General features: G+C 46.7%; 1 long non-coding RNA gene across 2 annotated transcripts; it reads right to left on the bottom strand.

Annotated features, from left to right (window-relative positions):
* Positions 1-1,860: 1,860 nt before the first annotated feature.
* LOC108529272 (uncharacterized) lies at positions 1,861-8,010 on the bottom strand. 2 transcript variants are annotated; one of them, XR_001885461.1, is made up of 4 exons: positions 5,140-5,695; positions 4,348-4,421; positions 3,422-3,658; positions 1,861-2,803 (listed from the first exon to the last, which is right to left on the bottom strand). It is a non-coding gene; the product is annotated as an uncharacterized LOC108529272 (long non-coding RNA). The 2 variants fall into 2 exon arrangements; XR_001885460.1 differs by lacking the exons at positions 4,348-4,421; positions 5,140-5,695 and adding an exon at positions 7,522-8,010.
* Between the last annotated feature and the right edge of the window lie 1,358 nt (positions 8,011-9,368).

The following is a 9,368-nucleotide window of genomic DNA, read 5'->3' on the forward strand; positions in this document are numbered from 1 at the left end:
GAGTGGCGCCATCTCGGCTCACTGCAACCTCCACCTCCTGGGCTCAAGCGATTCTCCCGCCTTAGCCTCCTGAGTAGCTGGGACTACAGGCACACACTTCCACGCCCAGCTAATTTTTGTATGTTTAGTAGAGATGGAGTTTCAACATTGTTGGCCCGGCTGATATTTTCTTAGGTAAGTTAAACAGAATCCTTTCCACATATCAATTCTAATAATTTGTTAAAGAATTTTTTATTTTTATTTTTATTTTTTTTGGAGATAGAGTCTCACTCTGTCACCGAGGCTGGAGTGCAGTGGCGCAATCTCAGCTCACTGCAACCTCCACCTCCTGGGCTCAAGCGATTCTCCCACCTTAGCCTCCCGAGTAGCTGGAATTACAGGCACACACTTCCACGCCCAGCTAATTTTTGTATTTTTAGTAGAGACAGGATTTCACCATGTTGGCCAGGATGGTCTCGATCTCCTGACCTCATGATCCACCCACCTCAGCCTCCCAAAGTGCTGGGATTACAGGCGTGAGCCACTGCACCCGGCTGTGTACACGTTTTTAAAATAGAAGAGTGTAGCAATATGACAAATCAAGTCAGTCAAACCAGAACTCTCCAGGGCTTATCAATGCAATCTGATTGCAGTTAGAATTTTGCAGTGCACCAAGTATACTATCAATATATCAAAATGACATTGATGACAATGGTGATGATGACATCCTCGTCATTTTCTGAGCATAGACTATGGGCCAACCCCCTAGTATTTTACATGTATTTACTTTCTTTATTCTCACAACAGTCCTGGCATCGCCTCCACTTTATTAATGAGGAAACTGAGGCCCAGAGAAGTGAAGTTACTTGTCCAAGTCCACACAACTAAAACTGACAACTTGAGGCAGCCTTATGTCAGTGCCCACAGCTGTCACCACTGTTCAGTCGACACGATAGACTGTCTCTCATTTTTCAATTTCGCTCTTTCATGAAGAAAAGAATGAAAACGAAAAGGGTTAGAATGGATTTGAGGGAAACCTGGGAGGAGTTAAAAGTCTAAAGAAAATGGGTGAAAGAGCTCTTGGACAATTCCAGGGCCCGACCGTGGTGGAGAGAAGCTTGCAAGTCCCGTCTTTCTGGGAAAAGAAATTATGGAGTCAGATTGCTCTGGGACCCGAGTCTCACTCTTGGAAACCACACTCAGATCAGCCTGTGGAACACCTTTCCCTGGGGGTGGGACTGACCTGAGACATCACACAGACCTCCAAGCAGGGTTTTCCATGCAGAAGCCTCTGGAGGATGAACGCAGAGACTGAAGCCCTTCTCTCCTCTCTCCCATGCGGACAGGAACCGGCAGCCCCGTCAGGCGTCATTGAGGAACGAGCTGGCTGCTTTTCCCCATGGCGTTTGTGATGCTGACAGACTGTTCTTTATGCAGATTCACCCCAGCCCCCTCTTTTTTTTCTAATAGATTTCTTTTTACATAACGTCTATTTAAATTTCATAGAAGCATTCCATGGCCCATACTAGGGGAAGCACACCCTGTTTATGTGCTGCCGGTGATAACAAATGCAAGAACGCCTCTTCCGTCAGAGATCTTACACTCCCATTTCCAAGACAGGATCAACTCACACCAAACTAGAGAACAAAGTAAGGAGAGTCCCTTCTAGCCTAAAGGTGCTTTGTGCAAACTAACAAGAAAAGGGGGACATGTCCCTTACTCTGGGGGCATTTAGTCCCACACCAGGGCACCCTGCTGTAAGCAGAGAGCATGGACTGGACTTTTGTCCCAGCTCATCCCCTTGGCCAGATGCCTTGTGCAGTGAGCAACTTACACAACCTTACATGAAAATAAGACCCAATACATTAAATGTAATCCGGTTTCAGTAAAGTTTATTACCAGTAGTTGAAAAGAGGACAAGAAGGGCATAGCTATCAAACTGCACCAGGCTTGGCCTTTGGGGCATCAGTGACAACGGAGACAGAAGGAGTCCCAGTTTATCCTCCTGACACATGACCATCAAAACGCATGAATTCTCTGAAGCAATGAGACTCCCGTGACTCTATTCTCCTGCTCTTCCCTTGTATTCAGGTGTCTGTCATCACCAATCCATCACTGCCTTCAGTGCTCTTCAGCAACTTGCAAAGCATAGACGTTCCCCAGGTCAGGGCTTACAGACTCAAATCCCTCCGGAGTCCAAGCAACTGTGATTTCTCAGACCCACCAGGACTGAGAAATCCCAGATGAAGAGGAGTGACATGGAGGCTTGTGCAGGGAGCCATAGGGAGGGGTAGGGCCATCGTCAACTTGAAGGGGACAAGCCCTGCCCTGTCTGAAGGGGCAGCCCCTGCTGGGCTCAGGCCGACTGTTGCTTTGCTGGAATATGGGCTTATTGCTGCTCCAAACTCTAATTTTTCAAGAGAAAGCAGAAATCTGACTTTTTATATGAAATCTCCAGGTATTTAAAAGTTGGCTACTAATTCATATTTTCTTCAAAATACTGTGTGGACCAACAAACAAGAGGCCAATCAAAACACATACGGGCACCAGGGCTGGCAACGGGCCTTCAGGGTGCTACCTTGGCCTGATGTTTCCATCCTGAGTTCAACCTCCCTTTGATTATTTCTCCCAAGTTCCCTACAATTTTATTTCCTCTTCGTTCTCTCCAGCTGTCTTCTTGGGTCTTAGAAATTGGAACCAGGAGATAGATGGACAGAAAGCAATGTTTTTCCCCACACACTGAACTTAAAGCTTCGTTACTGATTTACATTGTAATTGTGAGCCAAGAAGACTTTTTCTCATCTTCTTTCTGTAGAGTTCTGTTCTAAATCAGAGCACAAAAAATAAAGTTCAGGGTCACCCACTGAACGACAGAGCTACCCACTGGGAATCACCCACACCGTTTGTGAGCTCAAAACCCCAAGCATACGTCTGATCAGAAAATTAAAAGGCAAATGGGACAAGCACGGGGCCAGAGGAACCAAAGACTGAGCTCTCTCCTCATTTAACATGGGGATCTCCCGTGAGAACGCCTTCCACGCTTGTTACTCCCAAGAGTGATGGCCTCTAAGGCCAGGGTTGGGCCTGGGTACTGTGTGGTGCTGAGCCGTCAGCAAGGCCATCCTTACCTACGTTCACCTGCATTTCAGGAGCCTGGAAATTAGCAGAACTCCAGCATCGCTCAGCAGAAGCTTATCCTTCTGCATTAAAGTAGTAGCTGAAAGAGCTGTGTCTTAGGTTAAGATGTTTAGCCTGCCTAAAACAGTGTATTTCTGAGGAAGAGTACATGTCACTCATTTATACTTCCTTTTTACCTTAGTATCGTGTACGTTTCAGACCGTTCCTAAGGGATATGTGTAGAAAAGAAGTTTCTCTAGGAGTGGAGAGGGGGATTTGCTGAAGAGCTTGGACACTGAGGCGCTGCAGAGGGTGCTGTGCTCACCAGTATCCATGGGCTCCTTCCGCAGTTAGGAGGGTGGCAAGATGGTTGTAGCCAAGGGCGTCGCACTTCTGATTCAGGCGGTTAAGAACCTGGTGCTCCTTGTACTCTTTCTCTTCTGTCCACATGACTAGAAGTACCTGAGCCAGCTCGGATCACAAAGCCACACCATGATCCCTGAGTCACTGCTTGGAGGACAGCTGTCGTGGAGCCACCCAGTTCTCAACAGACTTTGCACACCTGTGAAACACACTTGCATTCAGTTATTGGAATTTGAGGACTATTTGTTATCACTGCTAGCACGAATTGCTGTAACTAATACAAAAGAGAAATTGGAAAGGCTGGTCAAAATGTATCCACAGTCCTTTCCACAGCTGCCAGGCTGAGCTACAGGAAGTGGAAGCTGGGGTTATTCCACCCCTGAAACTGCTGTCCCCAGGTCCTGAGCTAATGTCCACCTGTTCTTTGAGATGATGTCACCCGGATCTCCAGGTCTTGGGGACCCATCTGGAATGTGGCCCCCTCCACTGAAGAGCCCACGTGGTTGCCACGGTTTTCCCTCATCACCGGCACCTTCACAGGTAAGCCCTGTGAGATTTTGCTGAGGAAAAGGCAGCTCCCTTCAAGGTTGCCTGTGCGCTTAGGCGGTGAAAAGTTGTCTTAATAGAAAAAGTATCTTTCCAGAGACCAGGTAGGACAGAGAAAGATTTGTGACTGATTGCGGGAAAACCACCTTCCCTGCCATGGCTGAAGAAGGAGGGGAGAGCGGTGACTTTGCCTCTTCCGCTTGTTTTGCTAAATTGGTTTGACAGAGTTTCAGCAACAGCTTCAACTCCAGAGAAGCTACTTCAGAAGAGCAAATTTGGTTTTCAGGCTCCAGTTACAGATGCACGGCCCCTGATCATCCAGATATACAGAGAGACCCTTACCCTGGTGAAATAGACACCGTAAGGGACATAGATTAAACTAGCTTCCATCAAAAAAGGTCCATCTTCTTTGCTCCCTAAAATAAAGAAACAAAATAAATAAATAAAAAGAAGACAAGGGCCAGGCATGATGACTCATGCTCATAATTCCAACACTTTGGGAGGCTGAGGCAGGAGGCTCACTTGAGCCCAGTAGTTTGAGACCAGCCTGGGCAACATAACAAGACCACATCTCCACAAAATAAAATAAAACAAAATTAGCTGGCTGTGGTGGTGCATGCCTGCAGTCTCAGCTACTCAGAAAGCTGAGGCAGGAGGATCACGTGAGTCTAGGAATTTGACACTACAGTGAGCTTTGATTGTGCCACTGTACCTCAGCCTGGGTGACAGAGGAAGACATTGTCTCTCAAAAAAAGTTTGTTTTGTTTTTTCGAAGACAAGGAAGGAGCAGAGGAGGAGAAAGAAGAGACTAAGGCCCCTCCTTATTTGACACAAATGCAGGAAGATACACAGTTGACCGTTGAGCACTGTGAGAGTTACGAGTGATTATCCCTTGAGCTGTCAAAAATCACACAGAACTTTCAACTCCTTAAAAACCTAACTACTAGTAACCTACTGTTGACTGGAAACCGAGAAGATAAACAGTTGATTGACACACATTTTGTATGTCGTATGTATTATATACTGTGTTCTTACAATAAAGTTAACTAGAGAAAATAAATGTTACTAAGAAGATCATAAGGAACAGAAAATACATTTCCTATTCTTTAAGTGAAAGCAGACCATCCTAAAGACCTCATTGTCTTCATGTGGAGTTGGAGTAGGATGAGGAGGAGGAGGGGTTGGCCTCGCTGTCTCCAGGCGCAGGGACGGAAGGAAAACCATGTCCAAGTGGACCCGCACAGTTCCAACCCGTGTCGCTCAAGAGCCAGCTGCGTGTTTCACGATCCCGGGATCCGGTTTCCATTATGTGGAAAGAGTGCTAGTACTTCTGAGTGCCGTTGTCCCTTGCTCAGGCAGCATTTGTGGATTCATTTCTTATCCTCAGCATGATGATGTTAGGTGCTCTGTGGTTTGACCCTTCAGCTCACCCATTCAGAGGGGAAGAACTTTCCTCTCTGCTCATTAAGCACAGGCAGGTAGGAAACTAACATCAGTCTTTTTCAGGTGGCCACTGCCCCAGGCCAGAATGAACAGGACCAGGGACTCTCTGGGGGTCTGACAGGAACCATGGCTGTGGCTGAGGAAGCACTCTGGTATGTATCACAAGCAGCGTGTGCCCTGACTCGGGAGGCTGCCCCTGCTCCAGTGCATAAAAAGGAGAATCCAGTTGGCTCCACTGTGGTAACATGCCTACCGCTTGGCCAGGGAGAGCAGGGCGCCTTGACTGACAGTCTACCATGCGGGTGAGCTAATTCCCTGGAATACACAGGACGGGGATGAGGTCATTTCCTGGAAAGGAAATGGGGTGCTATTAGCATGAACGGGGAGCAGCAAAAACAACAAATGTCCATTCTACCTCCTTTCTAAGTTCATAGATTTGATTTTAGCCCAAGACTGGAGACTGATGCTTTCATTCAAAGGCTTCATATCCATGGAAAGGCGTAAAAGCATGCCCTGGTCGGATGCTAAAAAGAGAGCACCACTCCACGCGGCGTCCAGACACTGGAAACATGATGGACGTGGATGCTTATTTCCTCCTGTGAAATTGTTCCTCTCCTATTGCAGAAATGAGGAAGGAGGGGTGAAGATGGGAAAACTGCCCAACATCATCAGCTAAGCAGAAACCTGCCATGCACCCGAGATCTCTGTCTTAAGGCTCAACCTCCTGACCCCAGGCATCTCTCTCAGTCACCTTCCCCTGCTGACAGGAGGGCCCTGGGGGGCTGACGGCCTCACTACCCCTGGAACCATTTCTGAAAGCACACATCCTCCTGGGGTAGGGGCATAGGGGCGTGGCTGTAGGCTTGACTTGAGGCTGACTGTTCCTGTCAGGGCTGGGGAGGGAGGGGACTAGGAAGGGGGTCAGGAACGGGAAGGAACCCAGCGTAACAGATTTCAAAGGTGACAATATTTTCCTGAAAATACAGTGTCTGTGTGTAGTAGGTTTCGATATAACTAACCTTCTGTCTTGAGTTGGAGCTGGGAATGGATTTTTTTTTTTTTTTTTTACAGGAAAAGGAAATGCATGGGTGTGGAGCTGCCAGCAGCAAGGGAAGTTCCCAGGCGACTTGTCGTGGTGCAATTTATAGACCCAAGTCTCAGAAGGGCTGTGGCGGGCCGAGGAGAGGGTGTGATTTGCTGACGGTGGAGCCTGGCACCTGGCACCCGTCCACGCCTCTGAGCTCAGCGTGCACGTGTGTCGCCGGGACACGACCGCATCTGGGCCATTGAAGTGAGAAGGGCAGGAGGCAAATGTACTCATCCAGAGGGAACATAAAAACGGAACCCAGAAAGCAACAGAGAGGGATTGTGGGGAAGGGGAGCTGGCTCCAGGGTGAGGGGCCTCCCATGACCTCTCCGAGATCCGACTTGCCGCAGGTCATTGAACCTGCCCTCCGCTCCTGAAACACACATAGCCTGGATGCTGGCAAGGTCTTCCTCCCCAAAAGAAGACCGTCCCGTTGGCTGTCAGGCCGGCTCTTCTGGGAAGTGGACATATGGACCTCAAGGGACAGAGTCAAATCACTGGACTCCCACCCTGTCCCTGAGGCTTTCCCCAGAGCCACAGAGACCAGACTCTGCGAGAGCCCATCAGGCAGCAAGGCCTGGCAGTCCCCACGGAGTCCCAGGGGCGAGGGCCGCAGCCATGTGTACAGAGCCTGGGGGCCCTGACAGAGCTAACATGCCACACGCTTGGCCCATCTGGGCAGGCTGGAAAAAGTCAACCATTTTCCTCTGGATCCCAATGGCTGTGGCTCAAAGCATTCCACACAGCTATATTTGCTTCCCTCCCCTCATATCCCTTCAGAAAGCCCACACATCTGTATACACACTTGAAAATAAATACGCATAAATGCAGAATCCACCCTGAAGGTGGGGGCAGGACAGGCCTCGGGGGCTCCTCTCTGCACGGACCCTGGCTGAAGCTGCTCTCCTGCCCCAGGACAGCCCACCCGGGGCAAGCTCCAACTGCAGCATTTTCGAGAAGTGGGAGAACTCTTCCGAACATGTTACCTGGCTCTGTGGCTCCCCAGTCAACACAAATACAATTTTGAGGTCTGCAGTTCAAATTTGCTTCCCCTACAAACTTCTGAGCTGGGTTCAGATGGCAAAAAGGCCCAAGTATCTTTTCAAGTCCATTGGAAACCCTCCAGGCCAAGACCCGCTCCCATATACCAACTTTACCAAAGATTTTCCTTCTCACTAAGACAACAAAAGATAAAGCCTCTGCTCTGCTCTTTTTGAGCTTCTTCTTGTCCAGTTTTCAAACTCGGCCTCATTGTCTTGATCCTCTTGAGTGGCAAGGATGGAAAGTGCCACCTGATTTCCAGAAGCCTGGGGGTGCACAGTGGTCCTGTCCTCTTAGCACGCTGTGGGCTCTAGGACTGCATGTGGGGCAAGGAAAGGCAGTTGGAGTTTGAAGCCAGGGTAATTCAGGATGCCACTGAACAACCGCTGCCACCGAGAAAGGAGAGAGCCATGCACACACACTCACCAGGGGCCAGCAAAGGGCGGTGCCATCTGCAGCTGCACTGTTGACCGTCACAAAGCTGCTCCGCCCACTTGGGTGTCTACCAAATGGCCATGATATCAGTTGCTATGGTAATGGGCACCCTAGTGAGTGTGCCAGGAGCCAGCCTTTTGCTCCTAAAACCTCAGCCTCCAGTGGGCAACTGGCTGGGCCCTTGTCCGACTGGCAGACACCTTTCTCCTGTCGAGGGGCAGCTCTCAGCACCTCCTCTGTGAAGCTCCCTCACCCCAGTACATCCAGTCGCCCCTCAGGATTGGAAAACCCATTTGCTCCCTCACACAGTTTTAAGATGACATTTTCAAAACTTTTATGGTAAGTTTAAATAGTTGCAGAGAATGTCATTTCCTTACTATTGTAAATATTAACATTTTAAAATAAAACCATTACATCACTCTTTTAAACACTGCTAGTGAATGGTACTAAGCAGCAGAGCAATTTTGTGCGCACCATGACCAATTTTTAAAATACAGGAAAAGTCTTCTTTATTTGCTTCTTGTTCCATTTTCTCCTTGAACTCATATTTCCATGCCATTGACTCCTCGTACTTCTTAGCAATTGTCATGTTTGAAAGTTATCTTCATAAATGCCCATCATTATCATTCTATTCTGACATAAAAATGCACATACACTAAAATTCTAATTTCAGTATCATTGTAAGACTGTAAGGTTTAAACAGTTTTTTTAGACCAAGTTTATAATTTCAATAGTCATCAGAATACAATTGATCAAAACAACATAGCTCTATAATGTGTTTAAATAAATAATTAAAAGGCATTTTTTTAATTAGCTGATATATTAACAGATGAAAATTACTTATTGCTAAAATGAAGTGGGGTCCAAAATTAATTCCATTTCTATTTCACATTTTAGAAAGAAAATTGTGAGAAACTTTGTTCTCCTCAAAACAAGAGATCAATGAAAGGAGTTTTATGATGTCAAAATTACATTATAATCTATTATCAAAAATTAGTAATGACCTATCACCTGACAAATCAACTTGATTCCCCTTTGATTTTGTCAAAAGAAAAGAAATGGAAATCATGAGACATGAAAATGTATTTGTTACCCAGTCATTTGTCATTCACTGTCTTGATTCTGGGAAATATACCAAAAAGACTGCACCCAAACTTCTCAGATGACTGCTAATTATACCTGCTACTCCTTTACTTAGAGGTTCCTTGTTAAAATGGAAAAGGTTAGGAAAATTAAAATACTAGTCATTTTAACACAACTTTGACTATATATATGTATATATATATATATATATATATATATATATATATATATATATATAATATACACTCTTATATATATATATATAAAAAAAAAG

Source organism: Rhinopithecus bieti, unplaced genomic scaffold (genome assembly GCF_001698545.2).
Source record: "Rhinopithecus bieti isolate Rb0 unplaced genomic scaffold, ASM169854v2 scaffold_6063, whole genome shotgun sequence".
In the NCBI taxonomy this organism is placed as follows: Eukaryota; Metazoa; Chordata; class Mammalia; order Primates; family Cercopithecidae; genus Rhinopithecus; species Rhinopithecus bieti.